This window comes from Sus scrofa, chromosome 15, assembly GCF_054392235.1.
Source record: "Sus scrofa isolate SSC_HxYL_T2T_F1_AM1 chromosome 15, Sscrofa_HxYL_maternal_Yorkshire_Landrace_v2.0, whole genome shotgun sequence".
NCBI classification, from domain to species: domain Eukaryota; kingdom Metazoa; phylum Chordata; class Mammalia; order Artiodactyla; family Suidae; genus Sus; species Sus scrofa.
Genome location: NC_139397.1, coordinates 73,020,829 through 73,043,391, shown reverse-complemented (window position 1 = coordinate 73,043,391; position 22,563 = coordinate 73,020,829). Strand labels below are relative to the sequence as shown.

Below are 22,563 nucleotides of genomic sequence, written 5' to 3'. Positions count from 1 at the left end.
GAGCTGGTCCCTCCCTCTACTCCAGGAAGCTGGGACACTGGCTCTGTTCTCAGCCCCACTTTTGCCCCTGGGGTGACCCAAGCCTCAGTCAGCCCAGTCTTCACTCATATTGTTAAGACTGACAGTGGGATACGTGTTCTCTTTCAGTCCTGGATCCTGGGCTCAAACTCTTGTGGATGTTGGTCCAGAAGCAGGTTCAATACTGAGAACAAAGGCCTGGCTTTGCCTCCCCTTGACTCTGCCAGCTGGGGTGGGGACAGGGTTCTTCTGCTCCCTGGCCAGGCCAGGACCCTCTGTGACTCTGCTGAAGGAGGTCCCCTCTGCTTCCTAACTGCTCTGGTCATGCTGAACTTTAGCCTGTTTCACAATTTCACCATGCCTTTCAGCTAAGATGTTTTTCTTGTAGCTTCTGGTTGCTTTTGTATTGTGCTTGTTGGGTTGTCATTTTTAGCTTTTGCACTGACTGCTTTACCCCAAGGTTTCCCAAGACTTTCTCTAATCACCTCTTAGTCTGTCTGCCCTGAGGCTCCTTTACCCCTCCACCCTTTGTTCTTAGGGGCCTGGTTTGGGTTCTGAAGCATAGCTATCCTCCTGGGCGACCTTTCCCTTCTTCTTGGGTTGCTATCTGATCCTATGCCTTCATTTCTTGGTTTTCACTCTCACTTTGCTGGAATCTATTCACAGTCCTTTCCTAAGAAAAAATGGGTTTTAGAGTTAATTTTTTTTCTTTTTTGCAGCTACACCTGCTGCATATGGAAGTTCTTGGGCTACAGCTGCAGCTGCCGGCCTAAGCCACAGCCAGGGTGACACTGGACCCAAACCCCATCTGTGACCTACACCACAGCTCATGGCAATGCCAGGTCCTTAACCCACTGAGCGGGGCCAGCGCTCAAACCCTCATCCTCACAGAGACAATGTTGGGTGCTTAACCCATTGAGCCACAATGGGAGCTCCTTAAATTTTTTTAAGCATTGCATTTTCTAAAAACGTTTTTATTTTGCCCTCACATTTGCTGAGAGTTTGGCTAGATAAAAAATTGTACAGCTGCACATTTCTGCTCAGAACCTCACAAGAACCCTCCACTGCTTTCCGGGATCTTGTGTTTCCAATGTCTGATATTGCTGTGACATTTGAATTCTTATGGGTGATGTGTTCTTTTATCCCAAAAAATCATATCTTCCTTTGACTCCAGCAAATTTCTCTGCACAACTTTTTGGATAGTTTTTCTTCTCTTCATTTTATTTGTTCTATCTGTTTGGAACTTTCATTTATTAGTTGTCAGAGCTTCCAGGTTGATTCTCTGTATGGTTTATCACTATTTTGCTAATGTTTTCTTCTACATTTGGGAAAATTGTTTTGGTATTTGTCTTTCTATTAAACTGTTTATTTTGGCAAAGTGTGTGTAGTGTTGAAGAGTGTTTTCTTGTTCCCTGATTTTTTTTTTTTTAAATGGCAGTCTATTCTAGAGACACTGCCCTTGTTTTCTCAGACCTCCCCAGAATACTAATTGGCTGTCTCTCTCTCAAAGTTATTTGTGAGATCTGTTTATTAAATTGTAGCTCTTTTGTTTGAGACTGCCCCACCTTTTTATGCTGGCCTTTCTCCTCTAGGCTTTCTTCATGAGCGGTGATCCTGGGACCACCCCTCAACCACTCAGAGTTGAGAACAAGACACACAGGTGGCCTGTCAGCCCAGGTTTCTGGGAACTGCAAGTTCATGGTCAGAAATCCTTGAAGGTGACACTGACCATTATTTGGAGGCTTGTAGGAGCCAGGAGGACTGTTGTGGGTACCAGCCTACCTCCTCATTTCCTCAGCAGCACAGGACACAGCTGAACTGGCCACTGCCACTGTCCTCGCCACTCTGTCCCCCTCCAGGGCCACCCTTTGCTGTCTTTTCTCCTGGTTTCTGATCATCTTCCTGACCCAGAAGTCTGGAGGCCTGAGGCTGTATCCTGGTCCTTTCTTCCCCTTTGCCTTCTCTCACACTGTCTCCAGGGCCTCATTTGAGCTCATGACGGTTTTTTGGTTTTTTGTTTGTTTGTTTTTTGTCCATGAACGTAGCATGCAGAAGTTCCTGGGCTAAGGATCGAACCCGAGTCACAGCAGTGACAATGCTGGATCCTTAACTGCTAGGCCACCAGGGAACTCCTGAGCTCATGGTTTTGAGAAGCAAGTGTCCCTCCAGCCTGGCTCTCTCCTGAGCCTAGGAATCGTCACCTAACTGTCTGTCTAATCCCACGAAGATGTCTAATGGGGATCTCAGACTTGACCTGCCCTCCTTCAATTCCTGCCATCTCAGCAAAGGGCAGCCCTCCTTCCTGCTGGCCAGGGAGAACTCTGGGGCTTCTTCTGGACATCACTCTCTGCTCTGTCTGTCTGTCTTTCTCTGCCCTCTCTCTCTGCCTCTCTCTCTCTTTCCTACTTCACATCCAACTCATTAGCAAATCTTATTAGGCTCTTTGTGTCCAGAATCCCACCTCCTCTCTCTCCTTCCCTTGTACCACAACCACCCCAGTCCAAGTCAGTACCACTGCTTGCTGGATTGCAGTAACTTCTTTAAAATTTTTTTTTATTATAGTTGATTTACCACATTCTGTCAATTTCTGCTATAGGGCAAAGTGACCCAGTTATATATACATTCTTTGTCTCATACTGTCTTCTATCATGTTCTATCATGAGTGACTGGATATAGTTCCCTGTGCTGTACAGAAGGCCCTCATTGCTTATCCATTCTAAATGTAATGGTTTACATCTACGGCTGTAGCATCTTTGCTTTCAGACTGCTGCCTGCTTGCACTGCAGCCATGGCTCCTTCACAAGAACTCCTCTTTGTTTGGGTATCAGCTTCGGCATTGTGTTTATGGGATGGGGAACAGGGGGGAGCAGACTGATGGGGGCCTCACAGTTAGTTCCAGTCAATCTAATAATCCCACTTCTCCAACAAGGGCTGGTTCAGGGGTGGGCATATAACTCAGCTCTAGAGAATGAGGCTTGAGGGAGTCAGCTGCGGGCTTCTGGGAAAGTGTTTTCGTCCCTGGTAAAACCATTGAGCCTCCTGGGAAGAAGGCTTTCTGCCACCATCTGCCTTTCTTCCTGCTTTCATTTTTGTGAGGATGCAATACAGCCATTCTTCACTCTTGAGGAAAAGATCGAGTGCCCCAGGCCCCTGATGGGTTGGAACCACAGAATGAGTCTCGGAACCACTCAGTTGCAGACTTCTTGCCAAAAAACACAACACACATTTAAAACCATGGTGGTCACTGTTTTGTTTCTAGTACCCAGAGGCACCCTAACTGTCTGACACCCCACCCCCATGCTGGAGGCAGAACTGGGAGGAGGAAGGGGCTTCAGGTGCCCTGAGCGAGTCCTTTGGGGGGATGGTTGGGGAAGGAGTGGAATGCAGAGTGGAGGTGCTTTGCCTAAGCCAAGGTAAGGACTGGCTTTGAGGAGTGGGGACTTGAGGGAGACTGGAGGGAAGAGTCATCCTGGGATGGCCTGGTTGAAAGACTTTTCAGCCCAGGAACATGTACTGCGCTGTGGCAAGGGCTTCTATGCCGTCACAGGGGGCCACCTGTCTTCCCAGATGATCCAAAACCCTGCTGCCCAGAAGGGCCTATGCATGTATTTGATGGTATATGCCTTTTGGGTGTGTCTAGATCAAGAGAAGGGGCTAAGTTTGGTATTTAATCATGTAATCATGGACAGCTACATGACTTTGAAATGAGAAATCCCAGAGATAAGAGAAAGAATTTAGTGGGAGGAGACAGTCAAAGCTATTGAAGACTAGGAATGGGAAAACTGTAGAATTTCCTGAAATGTCACAAAAGGCTTTATTTTTATTTTTTTAATTTTTAATAAAGTGTAGTTGACTTATAGTGTTGTGTCAATTTCTGCTGTATAGCAAAGTAACCTTGTCATACATATATATACATTCCTTTTATATTATCTTCCATCACGGTCTATCCCAAGAGATTGGATATAGTTCCCTGTGCTCTCCAGTAGGACCTCATTGCCTATCCATTCTAAATGTAATATTTTGCATCTACTAACCCAAACTCCCAGTCCATCCCCCTGCCTCCCTCTCCCCCTTGGCAACCCCAAGTCTGTTCTCTATGTCCATTTCTGTTTTGTAGATAGCTTTGCTTACGCCATATTTTAGGTTCCACAGGTAAGTGGTAGCCAATGGCCTAGCAGGGGACCACAGGAGAGGCACACATTCCATGGCTGGCCACGGGGCAGGTGGAGTGAACATCACCGGGCTTCCCATCTTCAGAAGAGCTCGACAGGGTCAAGTCAGCCTTTTGTAGACTTCGGCATTAGGGAGACCTGAGCTGCTGTGGCACCAGCCCCTGGGATCCCCTTCTGTTCACTCAGTTACTTTCAGCTGGTGACTGAATGCAGGCAGAATAATGCCCCTCCCTCACAGGTTCCGACCCCAAGTGTAGGAATCTCTGAATATGTTCCTTCACACTGCACTGGACCTTCTGCTTTCTGTGGTGCCTTTTCTTTCCTTCCTTCCTTTTTTTCCAGTTGGCTTGTGTGGGCCCTTTGCTCTGTGCCCAGGAACTGGAGCTCTGACTCATTCCTGATTGCAAGCTTCTGCATTTTCCACAGGCATGCAGCCGGGGATGTGAAAACAATTACGTCAAAATGAACTCTGCAAGTTGTGGGGTGATGGAATAAGTCATCTGGTAAAAAGTCATGGGTACAGGATGACAGCACTGGGAGCCACTGGGCAGTTCGGGGGTAGGAGGCCCCCTGCAGAACCCTTCCAGAAACAGTACCCAGGGCTCTGAGGTGTGTGAAGAGGGTGCAGGGATGTGTGGTGCCTCTGCAACAGGAAGGCTGAGGATGAGCATGTGGAAATGTGCCTCTTGATAGGAATATGCAGCCTGGCCGACCACACACTCGGCTGTTCTCTTAGGAGAGGGAGGGACTGCTGGAGACCGAGCTCTCCCCAGCGGCCCTCAGGGATAATGCTGAGTAAACATGTGCCTTCCCAGCTGGTCGCCTGCCCTGAGGTCCTGGAGGCTTCCTGCACCTCAGGCAGGACCTCCTGGGCTGCTGATTTCTCCTCCTTTCTCTGACTTCTCTGGTTCTCAGGAAGGGGAGGCAACAGGCATTCGGGGTGTGCCAGCCAGTCTCTGCAAGCATGAATTAGCATAAGTGCCTTTTCTAACCGCCAAGGTGGTGCCACCACCTTTACTGGTAAATGCTTAGATTCAGAGGGGCCAGGGCTATCCCCGCAGGAGAAGCCCTGGTTTGCCTCCTCCAAAGCGCCCTCCCTAAAGGTCCTGGTCTGGTCTAAGAGGCCCTTGCTGCCCTTTCCAGGTCTTGGGAGGAAAAATTGTTCCTGCCCGGGAGCTGGAGGCCTCAGACCTCCCCACCTGGCCTCTCCAGTGGTCTCCTCTAGGCTCCCTCCTTGTATGGCAGTGCCTTGTCCCCTGGGCCTGTGTGCCCAGCCTCTGGCCCTGGAAAGATGGGTCAGTGGCTACACAGGCTGGCTGGGCTCTGGTCCCCGAGCCTGCCCTGGAGAGCACAGGAGGGGCTGGCCTTGGACCCTGCTGCCCTCCCAGTGCCTCCTCCTTTCTTCTCCCAGCCCTCCATCTTGGGAAAATGGGGCATGTGTGTTCTGGTGGGAGTCCCCTTCTGCTGCCCTCTCAGGCCCCTCTAGCCCCTTTGTCCCCCCTCAGTTGCTGTCCTTCCAGGCCTGCGTGAATGACATCTTTCCCACCTCTGCACCTGAGATGGATACCTGTGCTGTGTCACAAGCCCCCTTAACTCAGTGGTGTACACTTCCCATCAATTTATGCTCATGATTCTGTGGGTCAGGAGTCCAGATAGGACATGGGATGGGGGGTGGGGCTCTGTTCCACCACGGCTGGGGCTGAAATCATCTGAAGGCTCACATGTTGGCGGGTGAGGTGGGCTGTCAATGGGACCTCAGCTAGGCAGATAAAGGTCACCTCTGCATGTGGCCTCTTGGAGTAGCTGGTCTGGGCTTCCTCACAGCATGGCAGATGGGCTCTCAGAGAACCAGGTGGAAGTGGTATTGCTTTTTGTGCTCTAGCCTTGGAAGTCACATGGCATCACCTCCCTATAGTCCCAGAGCTTCCCAGTTTCAAGGCAATGGAAGCACAAGACCCCACCTTCTCATTGTCAAAGTCACACTGGGAGAGGAGGATATGGGATGACAGAGATTGTGCTGCCACTTGAAAATGCAATCTGCTCCTGCCCACGAAGGAACTAGGTTCATGCATTCGTTCATTCACATTGTCCAAGCTCTTCCTGTGGGCTAGACACCTGAGGGCCACTAGGGGAACAAGAGCAAACCCTACCTAGCACACAGTCCTAAAGCCCGAAGTGTGCAGGGTAGGCTGAGAGATAACAAAGCAGAGCTTAGGGTCTTTGTGGATCAGCATCTCCCTTTAACAGAACATTGTTAAAAATCCACCACTTTCAAAAGATCTGGTCAGGATGCCTCAAACCCATGATCTAGGACCTGTCCAGGGATTTCAACCTACTTTCTCTCTCTTTTGTGCTACCTGGTTATTATACCAGAAGAATCTCAAAGAATGGGCTCAGTCTCTCCTTCTGTACATGTCCTGACATCTCCCACAGAGAAGGCACAAAAAGTTTGCTGACTGATTTCCACCCTTGCCCCACCCCCACCCCCATCTTCTCTCTTTAGCAGTTATATATTCAGTTATGTATTCCTTCAACACACATTCATCAATCATTTCTGTGTCAGGTGCGGCAGAAGTCACAGAAGTTACCGGCTGATTGAGATCGGGTTTTGCCTTGACCCTCTAAAGAATAGTCCTTGGCAAGATCCTGAGACCACTGAAGCTACTCACTCAGCCCACCTTCTCCCTGCCCTAGGGTCTGATCCATGGGATAAGCAGAGCTGGCCCCAGGAGGTAGGAGGATGGACAGTTCCAGAGGAGAAGGAGGAAATATCCTCAGATGAGTCCTGCACTCTGGAAGCTTCTGTGGGTACCCATGTATTGGCCTTGGGGTTAGAGGGAGCAGAAGCAGGGTCTCTGCCCCACACAGGTGGGCAGCCTCAGCTCATTCACATCTGGTTGGAGAAACACATCACAAGGTTGAATAAAGCAAGGCTTATGCCAGGCTTCCTGTACATTGTAAGTGTCATCCATGCACACAGGCTGGAAAAAGAATTTTCCAGATTCAGAGCAAGGTGAAGAAAAGACAAGTTTATTGAAGAAAGAGATGCTGTTAACACATCAGCGGACTTCCTGATGATCAGGGAGAGTGCATGATCTTGTGTTTTTATAGCTCAGAGAAAAAGGAGAGAGAGGAGAGGTCTTGCAATACACCTGCTGACCTGCTGATTGGTTGGGGAAAGATGAGGTCTTATGATACACTTGTTGGCTGGTTGGGGCCATATAAGGGTCCTATAGGGGTGGGTGAGGAGTGAGCCACAGACCTTTTCTAGTAGGGGACAGGAAGTATTAGGCCAGGTTCCTCAAATTTGGGGAAGGGGCATTACAATGAGATAAGGGTCTGGAAATTCCTGTTTTGGCCAAAGGCTTTGCGTTCTATCTCCTTGAAGGGTCGTTGAAGTCCAACATAAGGTTTTAACTATCTGTGGCACTTTGGTGAATCCTATAGTCCCCTTCTCAAAATAAGGCTTTAAATGCATCAAATAAAATCCATCAGGTTATAAAGAAAGCCAATTATGTTGAAATACAATTATCAAACTTTGAAAAGGCAAATTTGAGTTTCAGTAACATATGTGTGTCTTCATTAACACATTCTACAGCAAGCTCTACTACAGTGCTAATGACTTTTGTGATTTCAAAGTAGTAAGGAGGGAAAGGATATTCTGAGAGGTCTGCCTCACCTGTGATGCGAGAGGAAAATACCTGTGATTTTTTAAATTGACAGTCACCGAATTGCTAAGCTGACTCTGGGCTTGTTGCTCATATTCCTCAGAAGGAAGCACTAACTTCAGCTGGAGGTTGGTAAAAATAAAGATGCAGTGTTTTCCCTCCCACATTTGGGGGTCCCTCCCCTGTATTCTATCCTTAGCCTCTTGGTGATGATGGTGGCTCAGTGAACATTCCAGAACCTGCTCTGCTCCAGCTGCCCCAGGCCCCTCCTGTGGTGGGGATCCCTGTTCTCTGAACCCCTCTATTCAGAGCTGAGATGGAGCAACCCCCAAGAGATCCATTTTCCTCCTGTTCTGAGCAGACACTCCTCAGATTACACTGACATTTGGGGCTTGGGTTTCAGCCACATTTTCTAAATTTTCTCTTCATTTGCACAGAAACCTGAGAAGCCTCTGAGGTCTGATTGCATCATTAATCATTGTGGGAGTCCTGGGCTTGCGTACCCACGTGGGAAATCTGTTCTTTGTTTCCTTTTTCTCCTCAATTTTCGCTTCCTGCCTCTGAATGAGGATTAGACAAATCCTTGCTTCTCTGTTCTGTGCCTGCTTTCACCAGGTCACCAGGCTTCTTCTTTCTACCCCCACCCCCGCTGTCCAGTTGTTCCCCATTCTCCCCACACCCATCCCCTCTCCAGCCCTCCTTATTTTCCTTCATTCTCAGAAATGTAAACTAGAAGTGGTTTAGTCAATTTGCATCCTCCCTGAGGTCCAAGGAGGGGGGGAGGGCAACCCCCCCAACACATACACTTCCTTTGTTCTTTGCTAAGAGCTGGTTAGCTTACTGCAAAAGTGCTAATTAATTGGGGCAAGATTCAATCGCCAGGGAAAATTACACAATGGAGATAAATGGTTTTGTGGAGGAAAATGTCAAAATTGCTCTTTTTCTCTTTTCCTTTTCCAACAAAATCTCAGTGAAGAGGAGACAGAACTGTCTTAGCTTTCAGAGGCTGCTCTGGTTTGACTCCAGAGGGGCTCCTTTCCATGGGAGCGGTTCTGTCCTGGTGGGTGGGTTGTTCGCTGTACAAGGAGCTGGCCCAGCAGGAGCTGAAATCTATCCTCCTCTCTTACTGCTGACCAGGTCTGAGCTCACCTCCTGGGTCCTCTAGCTGAGAACTGACCTCTCTGCTGCAGGGAAGGGCCATGTACCGGGCCTCAGGGACCACTACCCGTCTCCTAGACAGGGACAGACCTGCCCTCACACTCACCTTCCCAAGTACCCAATCTGACACCATCCCCTTTGCAGACTGAGGGGGGGGGGGCTTGTTGTTTTGGTAGTGAAGCCCTCCCCCTTCTCCAGTCTGGTCTGTCCCAAGACCCTAAGGAAGTAGTCACATCTGTTCAGAGTCCTTGTCTCTTTGTCTGGGTCATCTTTCATCATGAACAGGAAAAACTGTGGAGCCTCATTGAGCCTGGATGGGGTGAGATGATGAGAGGCTCCCAGAAACACACACACACACACACACACACATACACACACACCATACACAGCATACACACACAGATCCTACACCCCCCCCACACACACCATACACAGCATACACACACAGATCCTACACCCCCCCACACACACTTATATACACACACCACACATACCACACACAGGCTTCTCCAACTAAAGAGTTCCCTAACTGTATACCCAGCTCACATTCCAAGCTGAAGTTTGTGCATTCAGAATCAGTCTGGCTGTGAGTCTCTTCTGGGCCTGGTGAGCACTCCCCTCCTCAGCTTCATATTTGCATCACTGAAAGAGCTACCCAGGGGTTTTGCTGGGAACAAAGGGGTGGTTGCACCTCCCGGTTAATTTCGGTCTCTCGCTATAAAGCAGACTCTGTTGGCCCTTTGTTTTTAGCTCCAATGTCGCCCTAAAGAACACCCTGACAGGAGAGGCTGGTGCCTGGGGCCAGTTTGGGAAAAAAGCAGGGAAGACTCTACCTATTTCAGACAAGATTTTTTGGTGATGAAGAGCCAGAGCCCAGAGTGGCCCTGAGGTTGTCTGGTTTCTTTGTTTTGGAGAACAAAGAGCCCTTCCCAGATGAGGCTTGATCTTACCCTGGGCAAACAACCCTGCCTGGACTTCTCCTTGGCCTGAGGACCTGAGTCCTGGTTTAGCTACCCAGAATGGACATGGCCAGGTCACAGGCACCCAGATTTCAGGCTGCTTCATGGAACACCTGGGTCAGAGGAGGTCTTCATTTACTGTAGGAAAGGAAGGAAACAGGAAGAAGGACCAAGTGGGTGTGAAACTGACAACACTTATGACTTGAACCCAGCCAGAATCTATATTGGGACTTGAACCCCTGTTTTTTTAAATTAAAATCACTCACCTGGTGTCTGGACTTACTGAAGTTCAGACCTTTGTGTCTCAGTGCAGAAGGAATTAATGAGAGACAAAGTGAAAGGCAAGAAATAGATTTATTAAGATAAGATGCTTGTGAGAGATACAGGTGGGCAGACAAAGAAGCTCTTGTTGAAACCCAGCCTCTGTCCACCAGTGCCGAATAGAAACTCAAAGACAGAGTAGGGTGAAAGAAAAAGATAGCTTTATTGCTTTGCCAGGCAAAGGGGACCACAGCAGGCTAATGCCTTGAGGACTGTGAGCCCCCCCCCCCAAGAGATTAGGAGGTGGTTTTATAGTTTGGGGAGTGGAAAATAGGGCCGCAGATAAAGATCAGGGTAGAGGCAAGCTTGCATTGTCTTTCCGAGCTGGTGTTTAGTGGCCCAGGATTGGTTCTGTTGGTTCTTCCTGGGGATGAAGAAAGCTTCATCAAGTAGTTATACTATCTGTTGAGAGTTTTAGTTCTGCAGAAAGGCTCAAAGATATTGTTATGCATATTCCTTGAGGAGGAACCAGGACCCTGCCCCAAGGCTGCACTATTGTCTCTGGACTGCTCCTCCCTGGTCTCTGATTAGCAGCTGCCCTTTGGAACTCAGGGAAGGTCATGGCTTATTCCCTAAAAACAAGAGATGGAGGACACAGAAAGTCTTGTGTGCCCAGGAGCCCCACAGGGCCATAGCTTGGTTACACTCTGTCTGAGATTAGGTGGGCTACATTTTTATAATACAAGGCCAGTTGGGAGGGAGAAAGGACCATCTTCTTCCTTGTTCTTCTAGCAGATGTCATGCTTACATCACAGTGTTGCCAAAATTTGGCCTCTGTCTGCCGGTGCCAAATTGAAATGCAGAGACAGACTTTTGGGTAAAGGAGAAAAATGTAGCTTTATTGCTTTGCCAGGCAAAGGGGGCCACAGCTGGCTAATGCCTTAAACATTGTGCCCCCTTTGGAAGGGGTTAGGAGGTGGTTTTTTAGTTTGGGGAGTAAATAAGAATCAGGGCCATAGATAAGGATCAGGATAGAGGCAACCTTGCATTGTTTCTCAAAGCTGGTGTTTAGTGGCCCCAGGACTGGTTCTGGTGGTCCTTCTTTCTGGAATGAAGAATGATTCATCAAGCAGTTCTTCCATTTGTTGAAGTTTTTAGTTCTTCAGAAAGAATCAAAGATATTTTTATGTATATTCCTTGAGGAGGAACCAGGACCTTGCCCCAAGGCTGCACTATTGTCTCTTGACTTCTCCTCCCTGGTCTCTGCATCCCCTCCCTTCCCTGATTAGCAGCTGCCCTTTGGAACCCAGGGAAGGTCCTGGAGGCTGAGGCCTATTCCCTAAAAACAAGCAATGGACGCCACAGAAAGTCTTGTGTGCCTAGGAGCCCTATAGGGTTCTGCTCAGTTACACTGGCTCCTTCTTCATACTGGGTAAGAGAGTATTTGACCCTATGAGGTCAAACTAGGACTGTCATAGTACTTATTCAAATCAGCAGAAGGGTGGTAACCTCTGCTAAAATATGTTTTATCATCTTAGGTTTCCATATAATGAGGCTCTCCTATTTGAAATGTCATCTTTCCCTTAAATTCTTGTCCTTGGTCCTAAAGATCATTATCTTGCTGAAGGCAGGCCTCATTTTATCTTTCACTTAATGACCTGAGGCACAGCTTGTGTTTTTATTTCTGGTTTTATAGTTAAGCAAGCCTGCATTGTTCCACAAGGTTCTGATGGTTTTCTTGAGCAATTATTAACTTTTGGTGGTCTCCCAGCATTCCCTAGCTTTTGCTCTCTGTCTATGGTCCCCAGTGGGACTTTTTACAGCTACCTATGTAACTATCCTAGTCTATCCCTATCGGATGCAGGTGATGCCCCACTGACTTATGATTATGTCTCTGGGCTCTGGCCTGGATCCCAAGGCACAAGCCACTGTTGAAGATGCATCCCTCACCCATGGAAAAATGAACTGGACAGTGGCATTTGCCATCAGCCTCTACAAGGATTGAATCATGAACCATTGCAGCTGCCAACTCTCAACACCTCCTGAAAGAAGCTCAGGGTGGACATCAGTAGTGAACTCTGTGTTCTGGGAAAAGTGGCAGCATAGGTCTTCAAATAGTTAAAGACTTTCAGGAGAAGATTTTTATCAGCCCAATTCTTGCATCTCCTCTTTAGTATCTAGAAAAACGCTGAAATCCTTCATGGTGGCATATGCTCCTCCAGACCAGCAGCAACCTTCTGTAAAATGTGTGCTTGGTTGCATGCAGCTCCCCCTTCACCAAAACCACACGTATACTGACATTCCCTTCCTACCTCTTTTGATGGGTATTTCAGAGCTATCTGAAATGCTGCCTCCAAGGCGTACAGTCCTGATTTTTCCCCCAGATAAAATTTAACTCTCAACGTTTAGGTTGTGTGTATTTTTCAAGTCAACAGTAATAAGTTGAAACCAAGTGCCAGGGCAAATGTGGAGACATCTCCAAAGGGGGCATTTCAGGGTGATGACTGTAAGAAGTATTAATGTTTAATGGTCCATTTTCAAAAGTAAATGTTAACTTAAGAATGGGGAACTACCAACAGCTAGCTTGCATAGCCCACATAATGACGTGTTGCTGACGTGGCAATGGTAAGGATTACAAAGCTGGAAAGTCCTTGATAATGTCCACGTAAAGCAAGAATTTGGAAAAATTCTTAGCAACCAGTCCTGGGGCCACACAGGGAGGTCCTGGTTAGGGAGAGCAGAGCATCTAGTGTTTCAAGCGGGCTCATTTTATTGATGAATTCAAAACATAAGAGCGGGAATTAATGCCTGGGAAGGGAGAAGCAAGGGGCTAGCCCATAACGGACACCTAAACCAGGAAGAAAAGAGAAGATGACCCTATATGGGAATAATGAAGCTTAGGTCAGATCTCGGAAGATTGTACACCCCATAGTATCAGCCAATGAGGAATGGGGGAGGCACTTGCATGCTAGGGAATATAATTGCTTGTTGTAAGAGCACCTGGTGTGCCTGCCTGCCAGTCACCCGATCTTGCAAGTCTGAGGTTGAAGTCTCGCTTTAGCTGCACTTAGTGTCTTGGAGTCCATTCTTTGAGTTTGGGCAGGTGAGTGTTTCTAACGAATTTTGGGCAGGGGGTGGGGTGGGGGCGGCTCGTCAGGGATCTCTGTGCGTGCGTGGAGTGGGACTGGAGCCAGAAGGGAACATGTATCCCAACCCGATTTTAGGTGGACTGCTCCATCTGGACGTCCCGGCTGTCTACTGAGGCCATAGAAAGACCGGAGACCGTTATCAGAAGGCAGTGGAGGCGACACAGGGAAGAAAAGCAGGTACCCGGCAACCAGGCAACCTGGTGCACGAGCCAAGGTAGGAAAAATGGGACTCTAAGTACTGCCTCAGTGGCTGGGCATTTTAGCAGGTTGAGTGTGTGTGTGACTGAGTCGTATCCTGGATACAAAGCAAGAGCGGAGTCTGGATCCACAGATCCATTCTCCCGAGGGAAATGGCCTGAGGGGGGACTAAATGAATCTTGAGGTGTGCAAGAAACCTTCAATGTGTGTGTGTGTGTGTGGGGGGTAAGTACATAGGGAAACTCAGACACAGGGTCTGACTGTAAATGGGAAATAAAAGTTCTAGGACTAGGGGGCCAAGGAAGGAGGGAGCCAAAAAAATGTCCTCTGACCCACCCCCTCCCAGGGAGAGTCCACTGGGGAGAATGCTGAGGTTTTGGAGGGACAGCCCTCCAGCCAGAGACAAAGAAAAACAAAAACTGATTAAATACTGTTGTTTATTTGGCCTAAGGACCCAATTTGCTAGCCTTTGGTCTTTTGGCCCAAATTTGGCTCAGACAAGGATTGGGTGTGTCAATCGCTACTTCATGTAAAAGTTCTCTGTTGGATCAAGGAATTAGCCCCCATGTTCCCCCTTAAGGAAGAAGGTAATGAGTCTAATGGAAAACCTGGGACCCCCCCTATGATGTTTGCCCCCTCCATACATCTCAAAAATGGGGAACAGGAGGACCAAGGGGCAACAGGAGGGACAGAGGAGGAGAAACATGGAGACCATGAGGGAGCCAAACCAACCTCCCCTTTAGATCCCTGTCCCAATCTAAGGAAGGAATTAGAGCAATGAAAGTGGGATATTGAGAACTTCCCTCTCTCTTGCAACAGCAGACATCCAACATGTTCCCACTTAGGGAGGTTCCTATGGGTCAGGGAGAGATTGGATTTGTAAATGTTCTCCTTACAAGTACTGAAGTTAGGAATTTCAAAAAGGAAATGAAACCACTCCTGGAAGACCCCCTTTGGTTCAGCAGATCAACTGGACCAATTCTTAGGACCCAGTTTTTACACCTGGGCTGAAATGATGTCTATTATGAATATTCTGTTCACAGGGGAAGAAAGGGGGATGGTCAGGTGGGCAGCAATGACCATTGGGGGAAGAGAACACCCTCTGGACATAGAGTCTTGCCAACTGAGCAAAAGTTTCCCAATGTGGACCTTAACTGGGATAATAATGACCCCAGGGATGGGTCGAAGATGCAAGATCTTAGGTAGTTAATAATTAAAGGAATTAAAGAATTCATTCCCAGATCACAGAATGTCTTTGAAAGCATTTGAGGTTTAGGAGGAAAAGGAAGAAACCCCCTCTGCTTTCCTGCAGAGACTTAGGGATCAAATGAGAAAATCCTCCTGATTAGATCCGGAGGACCCAGTCAAGCAAGGATTTTAAAGGTGAACTTTGTAACTAAGAGCTGGCCTGATGTTACTAAGAAATTACAAAAGATTGATGGGTGGAATGAGAAACCCTTTGAGAAATTACTGAGGGAATCTCAGAAGGTTTTTGCAAGAAGACAAGAGGAAAAACAGAAGCAGAAAGCAAAGATCATGGTTTCTGCTGTAAAAGAGGTAGTCAAGAAAAGATTAGATTGAGATCCTCCTCAAAGGGGGCAAAGGGAATTTAAACTTTAACAAGGAGGAATCAGAGAGATGCAGGGAAGAACTCCTAAGACTATAAGTAGATGTTATAAATGTGGAAAACCAGGACATTTTAAGAGAGACTGTCCAGAATGGAAAAAGGAAGAAAAGGTGATCCCCCTCATGAGCTTTGATGAGGATTAGGAGGGTCAGGAGTTCCTTCTGAGTAGGTCCCACAAGGAACTCTTGATAAATTTGAGGGTGGGACCTGAAGAAGAGGAGGTGACATTTTTGGTGGATACTGGATTGGCTGTCTCCTCTCTAACACATCAGCCAAGGGGAACGGAACTCTCTGAGGAGAAATTAACAGCATCAGGGGTAAAAGGGGAGGGGTTTCAGCTTCCAATTTTCAAGAAAATGTTAATCAAATTGGGATCAGGACAAGTGGAGGGATTGCTCCTATATGTTCTTGAAACAGGAACTAACCTCCTGTGTCAAGACTTAATTGTGAGGCTAGGTTTAGGATTAGGAATAGAAGAGGGACAAATAAGAGTAATGATGGGTCTCTTAACAGAAGAGGAGGAAAAGAAAAGTGATCCCCTTGTGTGGGTTAGGGAAGGCCACAGAGGGAGACTAAGAATCACACCCTTACAGGTAGAACTAAAACAACCAGGGGAAGTGGTTTGTAGAAAACAATATCCCATTCCCATTGAGAAGAAGAAAGCTCTTCAACCAGTAATAGAGGGGCTAATTAGAGATGGATTTTGCATGTCATTGTACAATATTCCAGTTCTCCCAGTCAAGAAATATGACATGTCTTGTAGGCTGGTACAAGATTTAAGGGCTATAAATTAGATTGTCCAGACCTGCCATCCTGGGGTGCCTACTCCCTACACACTCCTTAGTAAAATCCCTTATGAACACAAGTGGTTCATTGCAGTGGATTTAAAAGATGCATTTTGGGCATGCCACCCCCCCCCCCATTCCAGAAGTAGGGATCTTTTTGCTTTTGAATGGTAAAATTCTGTAACTGGCAGGAAACAGCAGTATCGCTGGACTGTGTTGCCACAAGGCTTCACAGAAGCCCCCAATATATTTGGCCAAATTTTAGAGAAAGTCTTGGAGCAAATTCCAACCCTCCAGTGGAACTCAGCTACTACAATATGTAGAGGACCTTTTAATTTCTGAGGAAAGGAGGATGGAAGTATCGGGAACCACCATAAGCCCGCTCAACTTTTTGGGAGAGAGGGGATTGTGAGTCTCCAGAAATAAACTGCAATTTGTAGACAAAGAAGTCAAATACCTGTGGAACTTAATAAGTGAAGGGAAACAGAGAATAAACCCAGAGAGAATATCGGGTATAATAGGATTGCCTCTCCCCAAAAGGGAACTCGGAAAAGACCAAAAGGGAACTCAGAAAGCGATTGGGACTAACTGGCTATTGTAGATTGTGGATTGATTCATATGCTCAAAAGACAAAGGCTTTATATTTCAAATTATTAGAGGAAGGGTCTGACCCACTATGATGGCCCCCAGAGGAATCCAGACAGTAGAAGAGCTAAAGCTCCCTCCTTACTGCTCCAGTCCTGGCTCTCCCATCCTTAGAAAGACCATTTCATCTATTTGTAACAGTAGACCAGGGTGCAGCCCTCAGTGTACTTACCCAGACCCAGGGCAGGGGACAGGGAGGGGTGGAGGTTGGGGGGAAAACAACCTGTCACTTTCGTTTCTAAACTTCTAGACCTCGTCTCTAGATGATGGCCTGAGTGTGTACAGGCAATAGCTGCTAGGGCTAGGGCCTTGCTAGTTTAAGAGAGCAGAAAATTAACATTTGACGGTGCCCTGAGGGTGAGCATCCCACATCAGGTCAGGAATATATTAAATCAAAAGGCTGGGAAATGGCTGACTGACTCTCGAATTCTAAAATACGAAGCCATATTATCAGAAAGGGATGATTTAATTCTGACAACAGAGACTTGCCTAAACCCAGCCAGCTTTCTATGGAAAGGAAAGGAAAGCCAAGAGATGCTAGACCCCAATTGTCTAGATATCCTAGAATACCAAACTAAGGTCAGACCAGATCTGAGGGAGGCCCCACTACATGACAGGATGAGGTTGTTTATAGATGGATCGTCCTGGGTGATCATTGAGGGAAAAAGACAATGGCTATGCAGTTGTTGACAGAAATCATCAATCTTTATGGGAACAAGGTAGACTGCCTAATAATTGGTCGGCCCAAACCTGTGAACTGTATGCTCTCAGTCAAGCCTTAAAATTTCTCGAGGGTCAAGAAGGTACTATATTCACTGATTCTAAATATGCACATGGGGTAGTGCACACTTTCAGCAAAATCTGGACAGAATGGGGCCTTCTGAACAGTAGAGGAAAAGAGTTGATACATGGGGAATTAATCAAACAGGTTTTAGAAAACCTCCCTCTCCCAGTGGAAGTAGCCATGGCTCATATAAATGGTCATCAAAAAGGGAACACTATGGAAGCCATAGGGAATAGGCTAGCAAGATGAGGCAGCTAAACAAGCCTCCCTAGAAGAAGTAGCCAGGCCACTTAATTTGACCCCAAACATCCCTAGAGGTAATTAGGGATGAGACCCCAATTCACCAAAGAAGAAAAAGAAGATCTAAACAAGATAGGAGCCATATAAACTCAAGATGGAAACTTGGTGCTCCCAGATGGGAGAGAAAGGATCAATAAACCCATAATGAGGGAACTCATGTCCATCCTACACAAGGGAAGCCACTGGGGTCCTCAGACCATGTGCGATGCTGTACTCAAGAGCCATGGGTGTACAGGAATCTATACTATTGCTAAACAGTTTTGCAGGAGTTGTGTAACTTGCCAGAGAATAAACAAAAAGGTAATCAGAAAACAAACAGGAGAGGTACACCTCCTGTGTTAAGGCCATTCCGAAGTATCCAAATAGATTTCACAGAGGTACCCAAAGTGGGGAAACTAAAATATTTACTAGTGATGGTAGATCATTTCTCTGGTTGGGTAGAAGCCTATCCCCTCCCAATTGCCACCACTGGGAATGTTGCAAAGACAATTCTAGAACAAGTTATACCTAGATTTGGCCTAGTGGAAAATATCCCAGACAATGGGAGTCACTTTACCTCAAAGGTGCTCTGGGGAATCATGGAAAATTTACCTATTAAATGGGATTATCACACCCCTTGGCATTCCCCTTCCTCTGGAAAGGCAGAAAGAATGGATCAAACCCTCAAAAAGCTATTACTAAGTTAATCTTAGAAACCAAGTTACCTTGGACCCAATGCCCTCACTGATAGCACTTCTTAGAATTAGGACAGTTCCAAGAAAAGATGTGGGATTATCCCCCTAGAATTTACAATAAGGATTCTCCACCTTGGGAGGACTACAAATCTCCCCACCATGGAAACTAAAGATCAGTTCCTTAAGAACTATATCATGGCCTTATCCTCTACTTTGTCATCCCTTAGGCTAAAAGGACTTCTTGCCCAGACCCTGCCTGAGTTTGCAGTTCATCATTTCCAACCTGGTGACTTGGTGCTAATAAAGACCTGAAAAGAAGACAAGCTTCAACCCAGCTGGGAAAGCCCCTCCTAACCACTGAAACAGCCGTACGAACATCTGAGAGGGGGTGGACTTGCCATACTCCAGTTAAGAGTCTGATACAAAAAAAAATCTAGAGAGGGAAGAGAAAGACAGATGAGAAGTGAATGAATCACTAGGGGGACCTCTAAAGGTAACTCTAAGAAGAAGGCCTAACCCATCTTAATTCAATCTACTCTCCCTTACGATCATGGTCTGGCTCTGGCTTTGGGAATTGATATGGTTGGGATGGGCTATTAGGTTTGGAGCTGGAGGTTGGGGCCAAGAATGGGGAAATTGGAAAGGAACTCCTGGATACCCAATTAAGCTAGTCATTAATGTGAATCAGACCAAAACACCCCTGACTATAAAATTTGATGCCTGCCAAGTCTTACCTTGTGGGGATTTAGACAGTCAAAGACAACTTTCCCAAGCAGATAAGTACCTCTGTCCTGAACCAGATGCTGGATACACCCATGCCAGTCCCTGCCCTAGTTGGGATGATGTCTGGTGGACCACTCAATATCATGGTTGGACTGTCGATACGAGGTGGATAACTGCATCCTGGAGGGCCTTAAAATATAAGATAAATATATATAAAGACCCCGTGCCATATAACTGTGGGAATTTAGAATGCAACCCTATATTAATTATCATCAAAAACCCAGCCACCCTACACCAGGAACCAAGAGTAGCATCTCGGGTGTATGGGTTGGGGGCAGATATCTCAGGACGGGACCCCCGTGGACGATTAGTTCTCAAATTCGTCACCCACTAGACCTTGAGTCCACCTGAAACTATGGTAACCCCCAGTCCCAATAACCCCTTTTATCCACCAAGTAATGACCCTAAAAGAGTAAAAATTTTTGAAGTCAAAGATCTGAGGCAAACCTTAGAGATAGAGACAGGGTATGGAGATGTGAGTGCCTGGGTTGAATGGGTCAAATTTTTGGTACAGGCCCTCAACAAAAGTGACTGTTATGCATTCATGTGCTGCAGGACTGTCTCAGGCATGGGTGGTTCCATTTCCCCTAGGATGGGATACTAACCCTGAATGAATGCATTGTATGTTGGCTCTATACCAGGACAAGGATGCATGGGGTAATGAAACTTTCAAGAGTCTGTCATTGTTCTTTCCCACATTGAGAAGGTCAGATCCAAGAGCAATACCTTCATTCTCTCTAGGGAATACGAACTACTCCTCTTGCTTCTCCTGGCAGGGGGCAAAGTTCATTAAACCTGTGGGAGAACTTTCGACTTGTAGCCACATCCTAAATGTCGCTGGTGAGTCGGACAACGGCAACTACTTGGCTCTGCTTATACCCAGGGCGGATGTCTGGTGGTATTGTGGGGATAGGAATCTCAAAAACCGGTTGCCATCCAGTTGAACTGGGACTTATGCTTTAGTTTAATTGGCTATACCCTTCACCCTGGCATTTTAGCGGATGACAACAGGTCACGGAACAGGTCATGCAGGAAGAAAGAAGGCAATAAGCAGGTTCCTTCAATTCCAGTACCTATAAAGATTCCATAGGAGTTCTGAGAGGGGTTCCAAATGAATTCAAAGTCAGAAACCAGATAGCTCTGGGTTTGAATCCATACTCTTCTGGTGGTCCACAATTAACAAAAATGTGGATTGGATTAACTATATCTGTTATAACCAGCAAGGATTCATCAATTATATCTGAGATACTCTTCAAGGGATAGCTGGTCAGTTAGACGCTACTAGTTGAATGGCTTTGGAAAACAGGAGTACACTGCCAATACAAAATATTGGCAGAAAAGGGGGGTGTTTGTGCTATTTTGGGTAGATAATGTACTTTCATTCCCCAGTAACACAGCCCCTAACAGAACAATTACAAAGGCCTTGCAAGGACTAACAACCCTAGCCAGTGAATTGGCTGATAATACTGGAATTAACGTCCCCTTTACAGACTGATTGGAAGGATGGTTTGGAAAATGGAAGGGTATGGTAGCTTAAATCCTTAAATCTCATAATTGTGGCAGGGATCTTAACAGCAATAGGGGAGAATAGTCCCCCCTGTGTAAGGGAACTAACACAAAAATTAATTGAAGCATCCATTATAAACAAATGTCTGTGACATACCAACAGAATAACTTACTGTTACTAGAAACTAAACTTGACTCACTCTCTTATGAAGAAGAGTCAACAAATTCTAAAACATTTCATGAACCAAAAGATACAAAAGTAACGATGAAAATGAGCTCAAAAAGTACAAAAGAAAGAGGAGGGATTTGTAAGAAATAATAATGTTTAATGGTCCATTTTCAAAAGTAAATGCTAAATTAAGAACGGGGAACCACCAATAGCTAGCTTGCACAGCCCACATAATGACGTGTGACTGGTGTGGCAATCCTAAGGCTTACAAACCTGGAAAGTCCTTGATAATACATAAAGCAAGAATTTGGAAAAATACTTAGCAACTGAGCCTGGGGCCATGCAAAGAGGTCCTGGGTAAGGAGGGTGGAGTGCCTAGGGTTTTGCACCAGCTCACTCTGTTGGTGAATTCAAAACAGTCGAATGGAAATTAACACCTGGGAAGGGAGAAGCAAAGGGAGAAGCAAAGGGGCCGGGTCAAAACGGATACCTAAACCGTGAAGAAGGAGTTCCCGTTGTGGCACAGTGGAAACAAATCCGACTAGGAATCATGAGGTTTTGGGTTCGATCCCTGGCCTTACTCAGCAGGACCCACGCTGCCGTGAGCTGTGATGTAGGTCACAGACGTGGTTTGGATCCTGCGTTGCTGTGGCTGTAGTATAGTCTGGCAGCTATAGCTCTGATTGGACCCCTAGCCTAGGAACTTCCATATGCCATGGGTGTGGCCCTAAAAAGCAAAAATGAATAAATAAAATAAAATGAAAATAAACTAGGAAGAAAAGAGAAGATGACCTTGTAAGGGAATAATGAAACTTAGGTGACATCTGGGAAGATTGTACACCCCATAGTACTCAGCCAGTGAGGAACTGGGGGAGGGACTTGTGTGCTAGAGAATGTAATTGCTTGTTGTCAGGGCACCAGGTGTGCCTACCTGCCTGCCAGTTACCGGATCTTGTAAGAAGCCATTAAAGTCTCCTTTGACTGCACTTTGTTTCTCTGAGTCCCTTCTTTGAGTTTGGGCAGGTGTTTCTCCCAATGACAGTAGGGCTCTCTTCATGCTCAGTGTGAGAGACTTCCTCCAGCCCCAGCTCTTTTGTTCTTACAAGGGTCCAACTGCTGCCAGCAGTAGACCCAGGTCCTGTGCCCTGGCTAAGAGCAGAGAAGCCTTCCAGCCAGTGGCTTTGGTTACCTTCCTCCAACTCCCAAGCAATCTGGCCCTGCATCCCTGCTGCAGAAATGGGTGGTGGTGACTCAAGGAAGGAAGTATTTGGAGGCCCCCAGAAGAAGCCGAAGAACTCCAGGACTCCCCATGGCCCATGGTTCATGTGGCTTCACTAACAGCCCTCGTGGTGATGGTTTAGCCAAACGGGAAGCACCCCACCTCTTCTCTGGGTGCCTGGACGGCCATGTCTGCTACATTCTGTTGATGGTGGGTGAGTCTCAACCCCACTCCATAAACAATTCAAGAAGCAGCTTGGAGTCCATGGCTCCCAGTGGCAAGAGTACTCAGGAGGGTAGGGTGGGGGTATACTGCTGTGGCCTCATTGGAAAATGCACTTGGTGGGCAACATGACTGAGAATATTCTTCCCACTGCTTCATGCTGAGCCAGCGTTTCCCTTCTCCCCACCCCCCAGAACATCCATGGCTGTTGATATCTAACTCCCATCCACTCTGTGCCCCCACCAGAATAGCTTAATATGCTGGAG

General features: G+C 46.9%; 1 long non-coding RNA gene across 1 annotated transcript; it reads left to right on the top strand.

Annotated features, from left to right (window-relative positions):
- The first annotated feature begins 12,558 nt into the window (after nucleotides 1-12,558).
- On the top strand, nucleotides 12,559-21,842 carry LOC106506243 (uncharacterized). The gene is made up of 3 exons (XR_001301430.3): nucleotides 12,559-13,339; nucleotides 13,461-13,599; nucleotides 18,626-21,842. It is a non-coding gene; the product is annotated as an uncharacterized LOC106506243 (long non-coding RNA).
- The last annotated feature ends 721 nt before the right edge of the window (nucleotides 21,843-22,563 follow it).